The sequence below is a fragment of the Cibotium barometz genome, chromosome 7, assembly GCF_041138505.1.
Source record: "Cibotium barometz isolate CiBa-2024 chromosome 7, ASM4113850v1, whole genome shotgun sequence".
NCBI classification, from domain to species: Eukaryota; Viridiplantae; Streptophyta; class Polypodiopsida; order Cyatheales; family Cibotiaceae; genus Cibotium; species Cibotium barometz.
The window spans coordinates 14,041,268-14,065,301 of NC_141052.1; positions in this window are offsets into that span (position 1 = coordinate 14,041,268).

Genomic DNA, 24,034 nt, shown 5'->3' on the forward strand with positions numbered 1-24,034 from the left:
ACATTTGTTGTAAAAGAGGGGTCACCCTATGAGTAGGCACCCATCTTATTATTTCATCTTGTTTTTTGTGTATCTACCTGACCACCTAAGAGTAGCCAGTTTTGAGCACCCAGGGGGGGTGATGATTATTATGATTCACACCCGACCAAAAGTAACCTCTTAACTAGAGAGTAAGCAAGCCAAAGAGCCTCTGAGTTACCCAGCCAAGTTAAAAATGAGGGGGGGTGATGAACCACCTTGAGTAAAGATTCTCAACAACGGCTTGGTCTTCCTTGTATATCCTTATTTGGAGCCATCATCTTTGTGCTTGTACATGTCAGGGGGACGTGCCTATTTCAACCCCACCTAATCTTACAATTATTGTTGCCGCTCCCAAATAAATAGCATTAACTATTGGATATAGACATTTTAGTTGAATTTTAGCATGTTATAATTTAAACATCTTGATCTTACTTTAATATCCTTATCTAGGAGCCTTTAAGCAAACAACTTATGGATGGAGTGATGCAAGTGTCACAAGTCTTCTTCAGTAGACCGCCTCATTCTATTGAAAGTATTTCATGTTCTATATACTCTCCTTGCTAATATTTTGACATATGATCTCTTACCCTATCTTGTAGGCTTCTTAAGAAGATTCTTTCCACTCAAAATCTATTACCAAACTCACGAGATGGGTGTTGCAAAATGCTCTCTATGCTAGGTATGGTGGATTACACAAAAATACATGCATGTGCCAATGATTGCATGCTATTTAGAGGGGTTAATAAAGATGCAACACAATGTCTAGAATGTGGGGAGATCCGCTATAGGGATGATTTGCAAGGAGATAAAGTTTCCCGAAAGATTCTGAGATACTTCCCTATCATTTCTCGCATCTAACACATGTTTAAATGTAAGGGGATTGCAGAACTCATAACATGGCATGCTATTCATTGCTCAACTGATGGCATCATGAGGATTGTATAGCTGATTAACCGACATGGTAGCATGTGGAGCATCAATGGCCAAAGTTTAAATATGAGCCTCATCACTTACATCTTGACTTGGGCATTGTGTTAACCCATTTGGCTTTAAGTCCACATCATGGTCTACTTCGCCTATTGTATTGGTGACTTACAACCTCCCTCCATGGATGGCAATCAAGAAAGGTCATGTTGTTCTTCTTGTACCAAACAAGTATAAGGTGGAAAACATGGATGTGTACCCTGAGCCTTTGGAATGAGGAGCTTGAGACACTATGGCGAGGTAGCAAAGTACATGATGTTTCAAGGCCAATAAATAGGCATGAGGCGGAGGTGAAAGGAGTTTTTCTTTGGACGAGGCATGACTATCTCGGGTTCTCAGAGTGCTGAGGTACCTACTTGAACATTATGTGCATAAGAGTTTAGCCTTTAAACTTTAAGTTTGTATAGACTCTATTTCAATCATCTCAATTTTAAAATAGGTTTGGACATCATGCATGTCCGATTTGCAGACCATCACTTGTTTCGAAAAGGCCCTCTACACTTAAGAAGGTTGTGTATGACAAACATCATCAATTTCTCCCTCCTTCACATCCCAAGTATGTGCCACATGATGTCTCACCACTTCTGATGAGAGGTAGAGATTGGTTTGAGGCATGGAGAAGCACTCCCAATCCACCACCAAATGGAATGTCTAGACACTCAATCTTCTTTTGACTTCCATATTGGTGTGACATGAAGATCAATAATCTCTTAGATCTCATGCATATCTTCAAGAATGTGACAACAAATATTTGGGACCATTTAATTGGTAAAAGAGATACAAAGGGTGCAAAGGATGACTTACAAAACATTGGATGCCTTCAAAGTGCATGGCCAATTGAAAGTGAGAGTGGCAAAATATTACTACCAAATGCACCATGGGTATTAACCAAGAATGAGCACAATAAGGTGAAAAGTGCGATCGCCTCTTTTTATACACCAAAGGGAGTAATACATTTCATTGAAGGGTGCCTTCACAAAGACAAAAAGAAAGGAGAGGAACAATTATATGGCCTCAAGACACATGATTGGAACAAGATATTACATGTATATAAGTATTTACTTTTTCATTTTCTCTTTTTGGTACATAATTTGTAAGCTCATATACTAACTTCCATTTTTTTCTATGCATAGTTTATTCCTCCAATTGCTATAGTTTGTTATGGAGAGAAGAAGGTGAGAGAGGCTATTTATAACATTCTTGGTACGGTATGAATCTTCTCTTCAATTCACTAGGTTATATTGCTTATTTGGAATTCTCATGCACTCACAAGTTATGTATTGGTAAATAGTATACATAATTGCTATGTATGTAGGTACATATCCTTAAAGGAGATAGATCCTACATCCAGTGAGATGGCTCGTCTCAATGTGCTATTGAGGTAGTGTGTATGATCGAGGACAACTTTCCTAGAACAATTCTCACTAGCCAATTGTTAGGCAAAATTTTGTAAAGGTGTTTTGGGCTTGTGTACATATAGGATGCATGGCATGCAAAAAAGCTTTGCCCTGAATGCCCTGGCAGGTGTACAGAGTGGGTGGTTTTATGCTTTTTTACAAGCTTTTGGTAATGCCTCCACGTGAAAATATATGGGAACCCCAAATGTGATGATGGCTGATTGATCTAGGGCTGATTCTGGATGCAGTCCATGGCGCTCCATTTTTAGCAAGTACGTGATGACGGTTGGCAGTGCATGGAGCTTAAAGGCCTTAATACATAAGGGCCTTAATAAATACCATGTATTTTTTAAGGGTGGTGAAAGTAGAAACATCAACCAAAGAAAACGCAACAGAAGCATGGAGGGCACGTGATTTCCAAATGCAGAGCGCCGATCTAGGACTTGCTGAATTCCACTAAGGAGTTTTTTCTTTCTGGGGCTGCCGCCTCTGGAGAGAGAGAGTTTCGGGTAGAAGTGTGTTGCTTTGGTTTTGCTTTGTAGCCGGCGGTGGCTGGTAGCAGGGAAGAGGGAGTATAGCTGCCACCAGCGAGCAGGTTTTTTCTTGTTTTTTTGCAGCAGCTGCTGTTGGTGGCGACAGAGAGAGAGTTGGGTTTTGGTGGGCTGCGGTGGCTGGTGGCGAGGAGGTTTGTTGTGTTTAGCTGCGTAGAGCTGGCTGAGCAGAGAGAGAGAGAGAGTGTGTGTGTGGTTTTGTTGGGTTACTGCCCCCTGGTGTCTCAACTGAGGGGTGTGTGTTTTGTTGGATTGCTGTCGCTCGCTGGTGTTTGAGAGACCAGCTCATGGGCTGAGGTGATGATGTTCTAAAAAAAGGTGAGAGGGGGATTAGCCAAGATGAATGGGGGATAGCCTTGTGAGTATACATCTTGTGTGTTGATGTGAAGGTTTCGTGTATGTGTAAGATGGTGTGAAGTAAAAGCTTCTGTGTGTCAGAAGAAGCTTGTATGGAAGTGTTGACTGGGAATTCAAGGATGGATGATACTGGTGATGTATCTGGCTATGGTTGTGTGTTGGTATCCTGTGTGTGTTGATTTGTAGGAGAAGGCCTGATTGACATGTTTGGTGGTGTAGTCCATGGGTTTACACTCTCACAGTGCACTTTGTGCCAGCCTTCGATTACCTCGTCATGCACATAGTGGGTGTTTGCTTTGACTATGGTGCCCCTGTGCTAGTGAATTCCAAGGTTGGGGGAGTGGGAAGCTATAGAGGCCTACTTCCTTGTTCTTTTTTCCACTCCACACCAATTGCATCGATCCTTCCATGCCACGATTGTATAGCAATGAGGATGACCGACTAATCACTAATGTGCCTCAGGGAAAAGAAAGGCAACGAAGACTGGATGAAGCATTACGCCACAAGGTGAATACATTCTGCATTCTAAATAGTTCCATCATGGAGAAGTGGATTGGGAGATACAAGTATGCAATCAATAGACGAAAGGATGAGAGAAGAGCTTTCAGAAGAGCAAATAAACGATTGCCATTCCCGCCTAGCTTGGAACCTCTACCAACTGTGATCAATATAGAATGGCTTTGTATGGCAATATCGATGGCATCGCAAAATGGAGAGATGATCACAAGAGAAGAGCATGGGTATGCAAGAGGATGTGACCCTCAAGTAAGTGCATTCTTCATCTCTATCTCACGTATATACATTGTTTAATGCACTATACTAAATGTCATGCTTTTGTTTAATGTTAGTACAAACAATAAAATGCAATATGGTCAGAGGGAAGGTACTTTTGCACGGAGTGTGTGGATTCTAAAAGAAACACATTTGATTATGGCGTGATGGCAACTTTTGAGCAAGAAAGTCGAGCCAGTAGACATGATACCAATGTTATAGAGGATAATCTTGAGTATTGTGGAACTATTCAGGATATTCTTGAGGTTGGATTTAGAGCATTTAGTCTATTCGTCTTTGATGTCACATGGTTCAAGGTGATACATAGAGGTGCTCAAGAAACCGTGAAGAAACATACAAATGGGTTCTTCCAAATTGATTCCACCAAGTTTTGGAATGATGAGAAAGATACCTTCGTATTACCTCAACACCGTCAATAGGTTAGTAACCCAACCAATCCCAAATTTAATCTTAGTGTAGTATAATCAAAGTGTAACCCCTTCGCTTTGGGATATTAGGTTGTGTTTCACACCGATCGAATTGATCGAATGTGGTGGTATGTTATACAAGTTTTCCCTCATTCAAAACATATCTTTCAAGATCAAGATGTGGAGGTCGAATCTCTGGATGAGGTGTGTAAGTACTACCTCAAATTGGCTCATTGGAAGAAGACGATGAAGAAAACATTTTGGATGGGGCCGATGAAGAGCATGAGGAGCAATCGAAAGAAGATGATGATGAGTCACCTATTAATCATGACAATGCTTCATTGGATCATGATAGTGATATTGATATTGATAAAGAACCCCATCTTTTCATTGAGCTTCCATTAGATATAGACATTAATGAAGCAACACATACGGATTCATTACAAGATGGGGTAGATTCATGATCTTAACATTGTTTCGTTTCTCAAAAGTTTTCAACTATCTTTTTTTTTGCTCGAAACATGGCTCCAAGGGTTTTAATGGATGTTTTTTTAAAACTATATATCATTTTCTATGTGTATGTGACATGTATTTTTAGAATTCAGCATTCAACAACTCTCTCGAATTTCATGCATTCAACAACTCTCTGGAATTTCATGCAACAAAAATATCAGTGTAATTTCACTTGCTATCTTCACTGTTCTCATCAGCCACAGCAAAATCATAGTATAGCATCGAAATTTCATTGCTAAAGGCATTGCCTAGTGGTGAAATTTCACTGCTATAAATACTGTGGAGCAACGAAATTTCACTGTAGAGCAGAATAGAATTCCTAATATCCCACAAAAAAGTGTTGCTGAAATGCTGCTAAAAAATGCTGATGTGCCCCCAACGTGTTATAGTGATTGTATCCATTGAAACCATCCAAGAAAGAATACCATGATAGAATCTAAAATTGAATATGTGAACGAAAATGAAAAAGGATCTGTGAGATCCCTCTGCCCCCTCTGTGCACCGGCGGACTCCCGGTAGAGCTGATAGTAGCGGAAGCAGCCCCCTCATGCGCGGGGTAGGGTTTCTCACTCGGGGCCTCGCCCACGAATGTTCAAGCACGAGACTAGGCTGGTGGTCACTCCGAAAACCAAAACCGAGAAAATTTTCCATGCCTGAAAAACGGGGACGATTCCACCTTTTTGAATTTTCTTAACTTTACTTTTCTAACGAGATCAATTCTAAACTATCCTTCACCTCAATAAACCAAATAGAAGGAAACTATCACTGATATAATTTCATCATTTGAGTAATTTCAACGCTTTTTTCCTAATCAAGATCGGGCACAGCCGTTGATCCACTCAATTGAGAAATTTATCAGGGAATTAATTAGCTACTCGAATTCTAGCATAATCCTAAGATTTTTCAGTTTGATTATTAAAACTCCACTGATTCCAGTCTAACCCCATCTGGCCCATGGGTTAGCCACCACCCTACTACTCGAATCGGTAGAACCAAATAAGTACTCACCCACCCATAATTAAAATGCCAACGAGATCCAGTAAACAGATTACAATAATCACTTCATCAACATACATATATATATCTTCCTCGACAAATGGAAGTTCTATCCTTTTGAAGATGCCACCTGGGAGAATGAAGTCGATCTAGCGAGATTACCCCGGTTTGCGAGACGAGGGCATCTCGCGTTTTTAAGTGGGAGAGAATGTAAGATTCCTCCCCAGCCTCTCAAGATGTCCAGCATCTTCCCCTGTAATCAAATCCCTCTTCAGAAATATAAAAGATCTTGTTTCTACCAGTTTTGGCTTAGAGAGAGAAAATCTTCTAGAGAGTGATAATTCAAATTTTAAATATTTTTGGATAGAAAAATAACTCATCTTATGAAAATAAGTTCCCCCGAAATAGAAGTTCAAAAAGATTTTCAGCAGGTGCATTAGAAATTGAGTATAATCTGTTCAAGAGGCACTATCCTGGGGGCCAAGATTTTTTTGAAATTTTAAATTAAGGCTCCTATGGACCAATAAGATTCATCCAAACATAGGGAGGAGATAAATAGAAGAATGAAAGGAAAATCTCCCAAAAATGAGTAAATACTCACATAAGATGAAGAGTTGACTAAGGACAAGGTTAGTTAAAAGAGAGAGATATTTAGATGAAATGATGCATTTTTGACACCTTAGTATGGGGGAATTCCCCTCATGAAGGAGGTGCCTATTTCACATGTGTGAGAGAGTTTTAAACTCCCAAATAATGAGATGTTTTTATCTCTCCTCTCTCCTGTTTCAACTAGATCCAAAAAGTGGACTAAACTGACCCAAAAATGATCAAAAATTGACTAAACTGATCTAGGAAATTGTAGAATAAGTTGGCTTGGTTAGAAGCTCACTTTTTCCTATAAATAGAAGCCTTCCCATTTGTTGAAACTCAATAGTGTTTTACACTGTTACCCTGCTTCTCCCAACTGCCAAAAACTGTGAATTTTACTCATAATTCATTAGTTTTTGACTTTTCCTCTTCAAAAAGATTGGTGGCCACTCTTGTTTCAAACAAGAGTAGAACCCTCAAACCATCAAGCCAAAGGAAAGCTCTCAAATTACCCATGTAAGTTGGAGATTCTTCTCTTTTCTATTTCTTTTATGGTTTTTTATGATTTTTGTCTTCTCTAAAATGAAATGATGTTATGCCTCATTGAAAAAAGGCATTCCCCTCTCTTCTTTAGTAAATCCAACCATTCTTTATCCTAGATGATTGATTATTGGATAAAATCAAGTTTTTTATAATGTTTCTCTTAAATAAGTAGAAAATGTTTACATTAGAATGATTTAAATACTCTTGGTAAACTTCTAATTAATTTTAGAGAGTTAAAAAATTAAAAAATGGTCAGCCATACAAAGAAGGTTATGGCGATTTTTTTTTGAAAATTTATGAAATAAATTTCATCTTTTATTAATCAAAAAGAGTAATCCCCATCGTTAGAGTATTCTAAAAGTGTCATTTTCATTCAAGCATAGAAAGATGCATATTGATTAATTTTTATAAAAGAATGATTTTCAATAGAATTAAATTCTATGTATAAAAAGATACATATTGATAAGTTTTTATTATTATGAAAGTGTTACTTTCTTCATTATGGATTTTTATGCATAAAATAATGCATAAAAGTATATATTTTTAATATAAAAGAATTACTTTCATCATATTGATTTTTATGCATAAAAGTATGCATAAAAGAATATTTTTTTATTATAAAAGTGCTACTTTTATATTATTGATTTCTATGCATAAAAGTATGCATAAAAAATATATTTTTTATTATAAAAGTGTTACTTTTATCATTATTGATTTCTATGCATAAAAGTATGCATAAAAGAATATTTTTTATTATAAAAGTGTTACTTTTATCATTATTGATTTCTATGCATAAAAGTATGCATAAAAGAATATTTTTTAAATTATAAAAGTGTTACTTTTATCATTATTGATTTCTATGCATAAAAGAATATATTTTTAATTATAAAAGTGTTACTTTTATCATTATTGATTTCTATGCATAAAAGTATGCATAAAAGAATATTTTTTATTATAAAAGTGTTACTTTTATCATTATTGATTTCTATGCATAAAAGTATGCATAAAAGAATATTTTTTAAATTATAAAAGTGTTACTTTTATCATTATTGATTTCTATGCATAAAAGAATATATTTTTAATTATAAAAGTGTTACTTTTATCATTATTGATTTCTATGCATAAAAGTATGCATAAAAGAATATTTTTTATTATAAAAGTGTTACTTTTATCATTATTGATTTCTATGCATAAAAGTATGCATAAAAAATATTTTTTAAATTATAAAAGTATTACTTTTATGATAAATGATTTTTATGCATAAACATATGCATAAAAGAGATTTTTTTATATTAAAAGTGTGATTTTCATCATAAATGATTTTTATGCATAAACATATGCATAAAAGATATTTTTTATAAATTAAAAGTGTGATTTTCATCATAAATGATTTTTATGCATAAACATATGCATAAAAGAGATTTTTTATATTAAAAGTGTGATTTTCATCATAAATGATTTTTATGCATAAACATATGCATAAAAGATATTTTTGTATATTAAAAGTGTGTATTTCATCATAAATGATTTTTATGCATAAACATATGCATAAAAGATATTTTTTATATTAAAAGTGTGATTTTCATCATAAATGATTTTTATGCATAAACATATGCATAAAAGATATTTTTTTATATTAAAAGTGTGATTTTCATCATAAATGATTTTTATGCATAAATATATGCATAAAAGAGATTTTTTTATATTCAAAGTGTGATTTTCATCATAAATGATTTTCATGCATAAACATATGCATAAAAGATATTTTTTTATATTAAAAGTGTGATTTTCATCATAAATGATTTTTATGCATAAATGGGTGCATAAAAGATTTTTTTTATATTAAAAGTGTGATTTTCATCGCATAAACATATGCATAAAAGATATTTTTTATATTAAAAGTGTGATTTTCATCATAAATGATTTTTATGCATAAATGGGTGCATAAGAGATATTTTTTATATTAAAAGTGTGATTTTCATCATAAATGATTTTCATGCATAAACATATGCATAAAAGATATTTTCTAATATTAAAAGTGTGATTTTCATCATAAATGATTTTTATGCATAAATGGATGCATAAAAGATATTTTTTTATCTTAAAAGTGTGATTTTCATCGTAAATGATTTTTATGCATAAATGGGTGCATAAAAGATATTTTTTTATATTAAAAGTGTGATTTTCATCATAAATGATTTTTATGCATAAAAGATATTTTTTATATATTAAAAGTGTGATTTTAATCATAAATTATTTTTATGCATGAACATATGCATAAAAGAAATTCTTTTATATTAAAAGAGTGATTTTCATCATAAATGATTTGTATGCATAAACATATGCATAAAAGATATTCTTTCATTTAAAAGAGTGATTTTCATCATAAATGATTTTTATGAGATGATAAAAGTGTGACTTTCATCAGAATTGTATTTTATGCATAATTAGATGCATATAGAATCTTTATAATTAAATAAGGGTTCTCTTAATCCTCTGTTTAATTTCTGTAAAAATTGGAAAAATGAATAAGTAGATAATATGTGAGAAGAAATGCTACCGTTTCATATTCATTAAGATGGTAATGAGAAAATTCAATTAAACTATCGAGGTCAGAGATCGAGATAAATGATTATTTTTTTCCTTATAAGAAATTCATGTTTTAGAAACCTGTAAGCAAAAATTCAGAAAAAGAGAAATTGAAATAGTACCTTTCAAGAAAGATAGTTTAGGAAGAACCTTTCCAGACCCAAACTTTGATTTAGACTATTGACCAAGACCTAATTCCTTCATCAATTTCAATCAATGACGATGTGCCCAGTTCAAGAAAAATGTACTCAAATCACCCACCGAATCTGAAACTAAGTTAAGACTTTTGATTTTGATCTAAGGATCAAGTTAACAGAATTTGAGGAATTCTGTTTGGAATTCAGACGTCGATCTAGAAGTATTGGGATACGGATTTAAGATTATTCATGGTTTTCAAACAAAATCAAGACTAAAAACTTGCATAAAAATCCTGTTTTCTTAAAGGACTGTCTTACGCCAGAATACTGGAGGGAGCATTTGGCATATATGTTTATCTAAGAGAAGTTCGGTTGCAACAGCTGGCGGGGAGTGCTCGAGGGACAGCTCACACGGCAAAAACCTGCCCAGGTCTTGACCAGCCTGGGTATGGTGAAAAATTATGTGCTTCCGATATGATGGGCGAGGACCGACGAAGCGGTCCTTGAGTGAAGTACCAAGGCACCTAAGGAGGATCCTGGAGGGTTCTGACCAGGCAATGCACGGACTCGCGGTGCTTAGGACACCCATATGTAGTAGGTAATGTCTCCACAACTTCTCAGGGCATATACTACTGAAAGTAGTTCCAAGTCGTGTGGATAGCATAATTCCTCTCATGCGTTTTGAGCTTTCGGGATTCATAGGACACTGCATGACCTTCCTACATGAGTGCACCTCCCAGGGCAAAACCACTTACTACCTCAAAGGGTAGAGAGAAATCTGGCAGCTTCAGAACGGGACTGGTTACCAAGGTGTTCTTCAGCTTATCAAAAGCACTCTGGCACCTGGCAGACCACTGAAATGGGGTATTCTTTTTGAGAAGGTTAGTCAGGGGGGAAGCTATGAGAGCATACTTTGGTATAAAAATTCTATACCAACCAGTCAATCCCAAGAATCCTCTGACTTCTTTCACTGTCTTTGGTTCAGGCCAATCATGACTGCTTGGACTTTTACAAAATCTGGAGAAATTCTATCTTTGGATACCAAAAAGCCCAAGTATTCAACATGGTCGGGCAGAGAAAGTGCATTTGCTCTTTTTTGCAAAGAGTTGGTGCTTCCTTAGAATCTCAAGGACTTTTCGGACATGAGTCTCATGGTCAGCTGCATGGTCAGCTGCATTTTACAAAATCTGGAGAAATTCTATCTTTGGATACCAAAAAGCCCAAGTATTCAACATGGTCGGGCAGAGAAAGTGCATTTGCTCTTTTTTTGCAAAGAGTTGGTGCTTCCTTAGAATCTCAAGGACTTTTCGGACATGAGTCTCATGGTCAGCTGCATTCTTTGAGTAAATCAGAATGTCATCAAAGAAAACCAGAACAAAATCATCCAAGTATTCTCTGAGGATGTCTTGCATTAGGCGATTGAATGTAGCTGTGGACATTAGTTAATCCGAATGGCATGACAGTAAATTCATAATGCCCATAGCGAGTATTGATGGCTGTTTTTGGTATATCTTGATCATTGATCCTGATCTGGTAATACCCAGATTTGAGATCTATCTTTGTGAAGATCTGGGCTCCATTTAGTCTGTCTCCAGAAGCTCATCAATTCTTGGGATAGGATACTTATTCTTAACTGTCAGCTGATTTAGGCCTCTGTAGTCCACACAGAGTCTAAGCATCCCATCTTTCTTTTTCTGAAAGAGAACTAGCGCACCCCAAGGTGAAACACTGGGTCTTACAAAACCTTGTTCTAACAGCTGTCTAAGATTTTCCTTGAGTTCGATGGCTTCAGCAACTGGCATTTTGTACGTGCGCAGGGCTACTGGCTAAGCTCTGGGGGTCAATTCAATCACATGATCTACTTCCCGGATTGGAGGCATTTCGGTTAGCTCTGCTGGGAATAGATTATCAAATTCATTTAACCATTCTGGTTCTTTAGCCTTAAGCTTTGAGTCTACTGGGTTCATTTTGACAACATAAATTTACTGCTTCTTTCTAAGTCCTTTCAGCAACCTAGAAGCTTTTACTAACTGAAGGTCTGGGGATCCAGAAACTCCAGTTCCTTGAACTTTGTTCCCATGAAGGTCATGGAAGGAAATGGTTCCATTGTGACAACCTTAACAAGGCCATATTCTCCTATAAGATTTTGGATCAGTTGTGTCCGATAATTGGGTACCAAAGTCAATTGATCTAGCATATATCCAGCTTCATATTTTGCAGATCCTCCCACAGATCATACTCAAAAGCTGTCGTCTTTCCACTTCCAAATTGTTTCTTCTTTCCAAACTACTGGTTCCAAACTACTGGATAGTATCTTGTTGTTTGGACTAACTTATCATCTCCGGGGTCTACTGACACATCTGGCTAAAGCTTTCTGCTTCCTGAGGGGGTTCACCTCTAAGAAATTTTATGTATCACGTGCATTCAAGGGGTATTTTAAAAATCCCTTACACTTACATACTTTTATGAATAAATGACCCATTTCTCTTCATAAACTTACAGTTTTTTTCAAAATTGGTTTAAAAACCCCCTCCTGTAAATGCAATTTTGTAACTTTTTTGAATTAATATACCCTTCTAGATGAACTCATGTGCTACACTTACATATTTTTAGGTGAACCCCCCGAGTCTACTTCCTTGCACTTGTATTCATGCCTCTTCGGCAGAGTAGCATCGAACTGGGTACCTTTTTTCCAAGATCCTGCGAACTGGCACTTTCTGGCCTCCTCCTTCTTCCAATTGGACTTCTTTCATACATCTGGTGCATACTAGCACTTTCTGGCCTTCTTCATCCATTGTCAGTTCTTCATGGAGTTCGGACCCATCCGCAAAATTGCTTCTTACTTTGGCCTTCGTCAGGCTCTCTAGAAGGAGGAATGACAATTGTACTTTCCTTTCTGTGCTTCTTTAATGGCAAATTTGGATGTACCACGCAAATTTGAGACTAGACCTACTCATCATTCCAAACCTCCCCTTGTGCTTCTTGAACTAACTTGGCAGGCTTAGTGCTTCTTACACTAACTTGGTCCCTGGACACGCTTGTGGTCCACCCAATCTACAGGTTTGTCCTTTTCTCGTGGGCAAAGCATTCTTTTCCATCATCACTGACTCCTGTGAACGTGTCATCATCACCAATACAGCCAGTGGTGGATTATCTTCCATTGGAATAGGCTCAATTTGAACCATATTAATTGTCGGTGTGTGGCTGAGAAGTAGAACACTCTACTTAGCTTTATCGTAACTCCCCTTGATGGTGCTTCTAGCGTGAACATTCAGACTTATGGTGACCCGGAGCTTTACAATAATACTAATGAAAATTGCCTTCAAATACTCCTCCAGATCTTCTGCACCCATAAGAATGATACGGTGGTGCAATAGCAATTTTTGGATTGACACGCAACAGAAACACTGGGTTGCCATGGTCCTAAACACGACTATTGTACCGATAGGATTATGTGCTATGTGTCTTGGTCATGCAAATTACACAATCTCGGGTCAACTTACACTCCTCCTTCATATGACTGTGAGGTCCCTGCCCCCTCCACGGTGCCCATGCCGGCGGGGGCGGAAGCGGTGTCGGCCTCCCGCGTGGGGTGGGGATCCACACTTGTTGGGGCCTCGCCCGAGTGTCGCGGATGTCCGAGATGAGAGGCTAGCCCAAGCGGTCCCTCTCTGAGACCAGGCCCGGAAGACCCCCCTCGCCCGAGAGGCACGCGCGATTCTGCCATGGGAAAAATCTTCTAACGGGGGAATTACTCTAACAAGTCAAAGTCTTAAGTAGTTAAGCTAAATTGACTGAACCTGAAGTCACATAGTCAGATCAAGAAGAGACTTGCACTTGGTCCATGGAATCATCGCTTCTTTCCTCATTTATGAGGCACAACCACCGCCACCACTGATCCCCTCCCACAGAACAAGGTCTTCTCAAGATTTAAACTAATTAACGTAACTAATCGTATCTACTTGTTTCTCAGGAATCCTCTCCGATCCAGCCTAACCCCATCCCGGCCCATGGGTTAGCCAACCACCCCCAGACCACTGTATTGGTGGGATTCCTTTATAAATATTTGGTTGTGTTTTTGCCGCCCGGGTACCGAGGAAAAGAGTTCCCAGGCCCCCTATCCGGTGATTCATGCAAAAATTAAGGTAGGCATACCACGTACACACCCAATATGAAATTACCATTTATAACAGATTCGACTGGCTTTAAAACAATCCTTCAATAGAAATCATAATATTTCTGATCATCATTTTTCAAAATTCTTAGTCCATTGTATTACAATAATATCCTCTGGACTCTTTATTGAAGACCAGCTGGCCAACCAATGAGATCCAGTATTAAAATTTGGTTCCCAAAAATCTTTCCTTTTAGTCCATCCGAAATCTTCCTCGACGTATGCATGGGTGTCCTAGCAACCGCGAGCCCGTGCATTGCCTGGTTAGAACCCTCTAGGATCCTACTTAGGTGTCCTAGCACTTCACTCACGGACTGCTTCGTCGATCCTCACCTATCGTACTGGAAGCGCACGATTTTAATCGTACCGAGGTAGGTCAAGACCTTGGCAGGCTTTGCCGCGAGCGACGTCCCTTGACGACTCCCCGCCAGCTGTTTTAACAAACCTCCTCTTAGAAAAACATAAACCAAATGCTTCCTCCAGCATTTTGGCGTAAAACAGTCCTTTGAATTAATAAAAACAGAGGTTCCAATGCAAGTAAAATTCCAATTTGAGATTGGTTCCAAAAACCCTTTTTTCATAATTCCTAGTTTCATAATGAGGATCCTTGATCTCTCATCGGGGTAATCTACCTCTGATTGTCCAACTAGATTCTTGGTGAGTTCAGTCAAGAAAAACTAGTATGGTAGTCTATTCTTTGTGATTAGAAACTGGAACTGGTCATGAAGTTTTTACTTGATTCAGATCAAGAGATGGACAAGTAGGTTTACTGTCCGTCCCTCTCGTAGTCTAACCAAATTCATTCGGTTTAGTTCTACAAGGATTCCCTTGAGATAAACATCTAGCTTTGGGTAAATATCCATTTAGTGATTTTACCAATTAAAATATCCAAAGATATTCCTTCTATCACAGAATTTCTCAACCTCAGAATTATGATGGAAATTCATCTTTTGACACTAAAATTTAATTCAAATCTATCCTTTGTTAATTATCATAAAAATTCTTCTTTTTAACTAAATATCATACCTATTTTTTTAATAAACTTGACATCCCTCTTTTTCTCATTTTAATAAGTGCAATCCAATTATCATGGGAATTCCTCTTTTATCCCCATAAATTAAATCTATTTAAAATTCTTCTTAAAAATTACATAAAAATATCCATTAATTCCTTTACACTAGGAATTACACTTTCCTCATTTAAATATTTGAATTCCAATATGGTGGAAATTTCTCTTTCATCATTTAAATTTATCTATGCAAAAGATAAATTTAACTAAATTTTCTCTTAAAATTTAAATAAAAATCTCCATTAATTCCTTTACACTAGGAATTACACTTTTCTCATTTAAATATTTGAATTTCAAAATGGTGGAAATTCTTCTTTCATCATTTAAATTTATCTATGTAAAAAGATAAATTTAACTAAATTTTCTCTTAAAATTTAAATAAAAAACTCCATTAATTCCTTTACACTAGGAATTACACTTTCCTCATTTAAATATTTGAATTCCAATATGGTGGGAATTCCTCTTTCACCATTTAAATTCATCTATGCAAAAAGATAAATTTAACTAAAATCCTTCTTTAATTTTAAAATAAAATATACATTCTAATTTTTCTCTTACTTCATTGGAATACATGGATTTTCATTGTCATGGGAATTACTCTTTTAACATAAAAATGGATTACTAGAAATTTCTCTTTTTTATAATTAACTATTATGCATAAACATAAAAATTAAATTTTTCGTGATTATAATGAGAATCATTCAATTAATCTAGGATGATTAATCAAATTTTTCATGATTAATCTAGGATGATTAATCAAATTTTCCATGATTATAATGAGAATCATTCAATTAATCTAAGATGATTAATCCTAGAATATGGTAGGAAGTCCTCTTTCCATATTATGAATGAAAATGATTTGTGTGTTAATTTTTTAGAAATTTTGCCATAGCTCCGCTCTGCTATTAGTGATAATTCTCAATAATTTTGAAAACATAAAGTTTAGTAATATCATATGATAGAATAACCATTAATTGGATAAATATCCAATTATGGACTTGATTCCTAATTTTTCCATGAATTAAATAGCATAAAAGCATTAAAAAACCACTTATTTGGCCTCAAGCATAGAAATTACTTTTAGACTAGAGAATTGCTTCATGAGAAGCTTCATTTGAATATAGAATAGTCATAGGAATGACCATTCTTTGGAGGAGAGAGAGAAATGCTTTAAAAAAATATTATAATTTAAGCATAAATAAAAATTTATGTGTTTTATCACTAAAATTCATTAAAGAACTTCAATTGTATTAAAAAGCCATTCAATTGAAGCTTGAGAGGGATTGAGAAGAGAGAAACATTTGGAGATTTTAAAAAAAAGACCATAAACCACACTTTACCTCCTAGATTGCTTCTCAAGCTTGAGAGGGATTGAGAAGAGAGAAACATTTGGAGATTTTAAAAAAAGACCATAAACCACACTTTACCTCCTAGATTGCTTGATTCTTTAATCAAAGTAGAGGCCCCCAACCAATCAATTGGTTTGGTATGTTGATGAAGACTCCAAGGAAGATTGAGAGAGAGAGAGAGAGAGAGAGAGAGAGAGAGAGAGAGAGAGAGAAGCTCCAATCTCTTCAATTTGTAGAGGATAATAGAAAATAAGCTTATCTTAGAGTAATACCGGCATAGTTAAGTTCACAGACTGAGTTCTAGAATTTTCCAGCTTCAATTTGGCTAAGTTCTAGAATTTTCCACTTGGTACAGCTTCAGTTTGGCTGAATTTGGACAAGATTTGGAGCAGTTTGGCTCCCTTTTTTATTTGGTTTGATCCAGGAGAGAGGAGAGATAAAAATATCCTATTACTTTTTAGTTAATAACTCATCCACACATGTGAAATAGGTGCCTCCTTGAAGGGCTCCCTTCTCCTTACCAATGTGTCAAAAATGAATGATTACTCCAAAATATCTCATTTTTTTATTAATACTTCATAATTTTTAACTAATAAATCTAGTACTCAGTCAACTCCTCATCTTATGTGGGCATTTACTCATTTTTGGATATTTTCTTTTATTATTTGGATTTATCTTATCCCAACACTTGGATTAATCTTTTTGGTCCATAGGAACATTAATTGGACCATAATCCAAAATTTTTAAAAAATCTTGACCCATAGGCTAAGGTCTTCTAAATCATTTTTAATTAATTTCAATTGCACCTTGGAAAATATATTTTGATTTTTTGTTTCAGGAAAATATTTTTTTGATATTTATAAAATTTATTTATCCAAAAATATCTCAATATTGATTTACCACTCTCTAAAAAATTTTATCTCACTAGGCCAAACAAGGGAAAATAATATTTTCTTGTATTCAAAAACATAGAACGATTACAAGGGATTGAAGTAGAGGCTTATTTGTTATTCAGGCTAAGGAGGAATCTTACAACGACCTTTATTGGATCACTTGGTACACCAAACTCCTAGACAAAATCCAAATCGAGTCCCACCCGCACTACCTCCCCGGTAAGCTTTGCCAATACCACCAAGAGTCATTCATTGACTTTCTTATCCGGCTTCTTGCGCAGCTACTTTCGCTTTTAACTCAATATTAGGAATTTTGGGAAATATGCACAAGTTTGGGATAATTCTTTGTTAGATCCAATACAATGTTTACTTTGCGATATGCAAGATTTATTATTGGATGTTCTCAACAAGCATTTGAATAATGCGATATGATTTATGTACTATTGTACATTTGTAACAAGTATATATGATGTTGGTGGGATGTAAATTTGCCTGCACACACACACATGCACACCAAGAATTAAGTTTGTTTATATCACATAGCCTCCAGTTGACCATCAAACACAAAAACTTTAACAAAGAAAGGATATTCAATGTAACTTTAAGTTGTAAGAAAGACTAGGTGATAGAATTAAAAAGATCACGATCTGTATTGAATCAAAATTCTTGAACAATGGGTGAACCATAAATCTAAAAGCTTAAGAAAGCCTTACAATCTGAATAATGATTGAACTATGAGTTTGGTAGCTTCATACAACATTGCTAAAAGATTACAAAGCTAGTTGCCCATGTGCTAACAAATCATTCTTGCTCAACTGCACTAACGTGTGATGGTGCCTTACTTTCATGTTGATTCAATTGATTCTGTTTAGCCTTGAGTATTATAGCCTTTGGAAACTTGATTTTCTCTGGAAGTTGTCCACCCTTGGGCTTCATTCCCAAATGATGCAGCTAGTGTCTTCCCAGCGCGCTGAGGATCATTTTTGTTCTCTCGCCAAATACTTGTTCCAGCAATCCTTATAAACCCCCACATGACTTGCATTCTTCTTATTTGAAATTGGTGCCCAATATTGTATCTAAACTTGTAGGTAGTTTATCGAGTTGTTGTTTTGATCAACATCACTTCTTGTCACTCCCAACCATATTGGGTAATTTGCATCACAAGGTTGTACAAGCACAAAATCTCCTTTAGACACATCAAGAGTTGGGTTGAACTCTTCAGCAGGTCTGTTGCGCATTAGACCACAATAATGGTCCTCATTTACATCAAACTCTTCATCTACATTATCCTCCACTTTAGCTTTTTCGCATACACTCCTTGGCCAAAAGTCATGAAATCCAATGTCTTCCCTTGCACTAGGGTTTGCATGTTTAGCATAAGATTCTCCTAATAGGCAAGGACCGGATTGATCCACTTAGCATAATCACTTTGGTCTCCTTTCTCTTGCAAGTGCTCTTTCCACCAATTGACATGTTTTCTTAAGCCCTCCACAACCTTCTCATTTTCCTTAACATACTCAAAGGGTGGCAATACTTTTGGAAAACCTTCAAGAAGCTTGGGTCCTCCCTGATCATTTCTCTTCCATAACTCTATACCACTTTCTAGTAACCAATCAATATTTTTGGGGTGTACTTTCTATTGCATCAAAGGTATTCCATCACTCATATAAAACCTGAATTGCAATGGCTTTGAATGTCCAATCAAGCTATCAGCTCCATCATGTAAGCATCCCTTGACAAAGCCTTTGAAGTCTGCCACCTTTTGTAGGAGAAAGGGTGCTGGATGCATGCTAACACACTCATTAAAGATCTTCATCAAATGTGGAAATGCAAAAATGGTTTGTTTCCTCAACTTCTCAGAGAAGTGACTAAACAATGCATCAATATCTTCATGAGTATGACCAACCATAAGAAAACCAAGCTGCACCATGTCAAACACTCCTTGTGCAACCAATAGGGATAGATAGGCAAATACATAACGATTCTTATTTTTAGAACCACAATTGTCAAGTTGCAACAACAACGTCCTTGGCAATCTCTTGAAAAATGTCCTTGAATTTGATGGCATTAAACTTGAGGCATTGCCATTGCCCCTATCCTGCACATGTGTGTTAGTGTGAAAGACTGGACTGCATATGTGAAGAACAATTTCCCTCTGTATCCACATTTGTTTCTACATGTGTCTCTGCATCTACATCCTCAATGCTCTACTTGCAATATGAGTTTCTCTCCTTCAGCACTTCCATATGCTGATACAGGGCCATAGTAGACAAAACACAATCAAAAAGATATGTTTGTGGTTCTGCATCTGAGTTTTGTGAGCTCAAGTCACCATACATGTGTTGCTCTCCTCTTTCTAAGTTTCTTAAACATTTTGAGAGAGATGAAATTGTGAAGTTGGGATCACTTGGCCATAACCCCAAGGCAAAGTGACCATAAGCTATTTGTCCATGTCCATGAGTGAGCATTCCTGTTAAGGATACTGGAAGCCTCTCAACCCCATTGAGAGATTTAGGAACTGGTTTAATTTGTGGTATGGCAATCTTGCTCTGGATCATGTATAATACACAAATACCTGTTTGGGTTCATTTCGAAAGAGCTTCTCCAAGCATAGTATAGATTTCTACAACTCATTTGCTGCAACATGTGTGCCCTTCTTTGTGTCATGTATCTGGCACGCTTCTCTTGATTTTTTGTTAATTCCAACTTGACCTTGATTGCCGTACGAATGTCGCATTTTGAGAAGGTGCTGGTTTTTGATAAACTAACTGTCTTGAACTCTATGTTCCACAATCTTGAGAATGATGGTTGTGACAGTGGCCGGTATTCAAATGAGACAAGTGTGTCATTCACTTCACACAATATGTCCACCTGTTTTTACATTGCTGGTAGAACACGTTGGGTCTCGCGGGCTCCATGCATAGTTGTCCTTGACCTATGTGGCATTTGAGCGGCATTATTATCTATGAAGCCCTGTATGATTGATTTTGCCATCTCAACATGTGTCATGCCCTTCCGTATTATCCCACTGTTGCCATGACTGACATTACATGCACCATTCAAGAACTTCTTTCTGAGCCTATAGAACGTTGACTTACCAATGCCATGCATTACATACCATGCTTTACTAAACCTTCTTCCCATCAAATGTGAACTCAAAGCACTCGTCATCTTGACCTTGTCTATAGGCCATGCCCATGCAATCCAGTACAAATGTGTATCGTGTACTATAGGTCTGTCCCCAAAAGTGTACCCTAGCTTGCATGATTTTGGATCTATCTCCAAATTGACAACATCACTTCTCACAACAATCAATGGTTGCGACATCGTGAATGTTTGCAACATCACATTTTCTGCTAGCTCCATGGGTTTTATCGTAATTTTTCATTACCCTTACCCTATGGACATAGCTCCTTTTCTTATTTGTCCCTTCAATGATATCATAGTCAGTGATCATGGCATCATGGTGTCTGTCATCATCAGAACTATCGCCATCATTGCCCTCTACATCATCATCCTCTTTTTCATCACTTGAATTGTTTAGGCTATCAATATTTTTTTACATGAAGTGATCTTGAATACCCTCAATAGAAGAAGATTATATGTCCTTCACTAATGGTTCACCATTCTCAAATGTGAGTTTCCTGATCGGCCAACTAACCAAATTCAGACCTGAAACACAAGTGGTGAACTTGGATGCAGCAAAGATCCTTCTATAATGACACCCAAGCTACTCTCCCCTAGTTTTCTACAATTTATCGCCTCATATGGGTGGACCAGCAATGCTACTCCATTGCCAAGTTTTGTAGATCTGTTGTCATCCCAGGATGACACTTTTCTCTTTCCAGCTCTCCCTATCTATAAAGTGCTCTCCCTATCTATAAAGTGATCTTCTTGATCAACAAGGAGTTCCGCAAAATTATCCTCTTTGGTATTAGTAATGTCTTTGTCCATAACAAGGTTGAACAATGGCCATTTGATGATGCTTCCAACTGCTTGAGACATTGTTCTTGCATCCACCATTGTGGCAAATGGAATGAGAAATCTATCATCAAAGCTTTGTTGAACATGTATTGCTGCACATGTCTCACCAATGAATTGAAACCACATGTTTGAGATGCATCAATGGAATGAATAACCCCACGTGCCTTCCTTGCAGAATCATCAATGAGAAACACTGAAGCACCTTGTTTTAGACCCTGCAATCCCTGAGAAAATCAAGATCTCAATAAGAAAGATTGAAGCGATGTTTTTACGGTAGTACAAAAAACTATAAATGATTCAATCTCAACATGAGTTCAGGCTCCAACCAAAGTTTGAATCTCACCTATCAATGCTAGTTTGCTAGGAGGCTAGGCTCCATCTAAAGCTTAAGCCTTGCTTGCATATGCTAGCTTGTTTAGTAGGAGGCTCCATGAGCCTCACCATCATATGTTCGTTTGCTAGGAGGCTCCATTTAAAATTATCATCCTCACTTGCATAATATATTAGTTTGCATATGTTAGCTAGAAGAGTAGGCTCCTCCAACAAAAGTTTGAGCCTCACCCGCGGACGCTAGTTCGCTTCTAGGAAGCTGAAAGTAAAGTTTGAACCTCACCCACAGATGCTAGTTTGCTTGGAGGCTCCAACTGAAGTTTGAGCCTCACCTTCATATGCTAGTTTGCTTGGAGGCTCCAACTGAAGTTTGAGCCTCACCTTCATATGCTAGTTTGCTATTAAGAGGTCCCAATTGAAGTGATAATCCTCACCTCATGTATATGCTAGTTTCCCGGTAGGCTTCATCACCTTTTGCATCTGGCCACACTGTTTCATTGGGATATTGGGTCAAGGTATGGTGTCAATTAGCCATCAATGTTTCATAGCTACAAAAGGCAAAGGTGAGTGGTTACAATAGCAGCAAAGGCAAAGAGAAAGCAATAGAGAGAAACAATATGCTAGTGAAGAGAATGTGACTTGGAAATGAGCAAATGGACATTGGATTTGAGACTCTTCTCCTTCGTGAGGCTCAAACTCAAGTTTGAGCCATTGTGCATTATATAGATTTTAGTTGAATTTTCAATCGCATAGTTTATCAATATATTAGTGTATGGGAAAAGAGGGAAGAAAAGAAGAAATCTCAAGCTCAAGCTCAAGCTTAAGCTCAAGGCTCAAACTTAAGTTTGAGCCTTGTCTATTACACAAGCAAGTAGGAATAGAGAGGGAAGCTAGGATAATCCCAGAGAAGAAGGGTATATAAACAAAAGTGAAACTAACTATAATCAAAAGACCTGGGACTTGGGACCTGGGACCTGGGCCTGGGCTTGGGCTTGGGCTTGGGAGAAGAAACCGAAATCGAAACCTCTCACCGTACTGCCTACCTCCTGGCGCTCTCGCCCGCCCTGGCTGCGTGCCTCCTCGCACTCCTGCCCGCCCCGTCTCTGTACCGCTCGCCCTGGCTACCTCACGGTGCGGTGCTCCCACCCGCCCCATCTCTGTACCACCACTCGCCCTGGCTGCCTCACCGTGCGGCGCTCCCGACCGTGCCTGCCCCGTCCCCGTCTGCCTGCCTCGTTGTGCGGTGCTCCCGACCACGCCCGCCCCGCCCTGGCTACCTCGTCGTGCGGCGCTCTCGACTGCGCTCGCACCGCCCTAGCTACTACACTCAACCGCGTGAAATTTAAAATTCAAATTTTCCCCTTCCCCCCAACTTTGAAATTCGAATTTCAAATTCCCCCCTCCCCCCCAACCGGCAAAGTGTCTGAATTCGAATTTCCCCCTCCCGGCAAAGTGTCCAAATTCGAATTTCCCCCAACCAGCAAAGTGTCCGACGACCGCGTTTGAAATTTGAAATTCGAATTTTTCCCTTCCCTAAACGCGATTATGTGTGGTGAGCGTACCGTGCTCATCATCGTGATCGCCATCGCACACGCGATTCTGCACCTAAAGCGATTCTGTGTGGTGAGCGTATAATGCTCGCCATTGTATGCAATAATCATCTCTGTTTCCTGTCTTTGAAGTACTCGCTCAGCCCTGCGTCCTCCTGCGTTTCAAACAGTTTCTTTTCCTCTCGCAATCGACACGTCTGCGTTGGTTCCGACCTCTGTTTCCTGCAAAACCATCATGCCCACATGCCATCGGAGACTTCAAGCATCCGTCTCACATCTGTGTGACATTGGAGACTTTCGTGCGCCCATCTGCGTTTCGTGTGTTCCCTCATCTAATTGAATACTTTACACAACAAGTAAGTCCTTCTTTAATTGATTACAGTAATCAATATAAATGCTTACTTGATAGCACGCTAAGTGTGCCATTTGTTAATCGTTGCTCATCGTAGATTGTTTGCACTTCTTGCTGCTCTCTTTTGTATCTTCACATATGTCGAGAACCTGTAAAACTGATCTTTGTGCACATTATATAATCTAAATGACAAGGGTTCCCTATATAAACATGGTATATGTGTCACATATCTGAGTGCACAACTTGGATACAGACTCCACCTTAAGTTTGAGCGTCCCCTACATAGAACTTATGTGTTAACGCTCGACCTAGGTTGAGTCTTTGTTCTCCATGTTAGTGTACCCCAGCCTTAAGGCTCAAACTTGAGTTGTTTGAGCCTTTGCTCTCCATGCTAGTGCACCCCGGCCTTAAGGCTCAAACTTGAGTTTGAGCCTTTGCTCTCTGTGCTAGTGCACCCC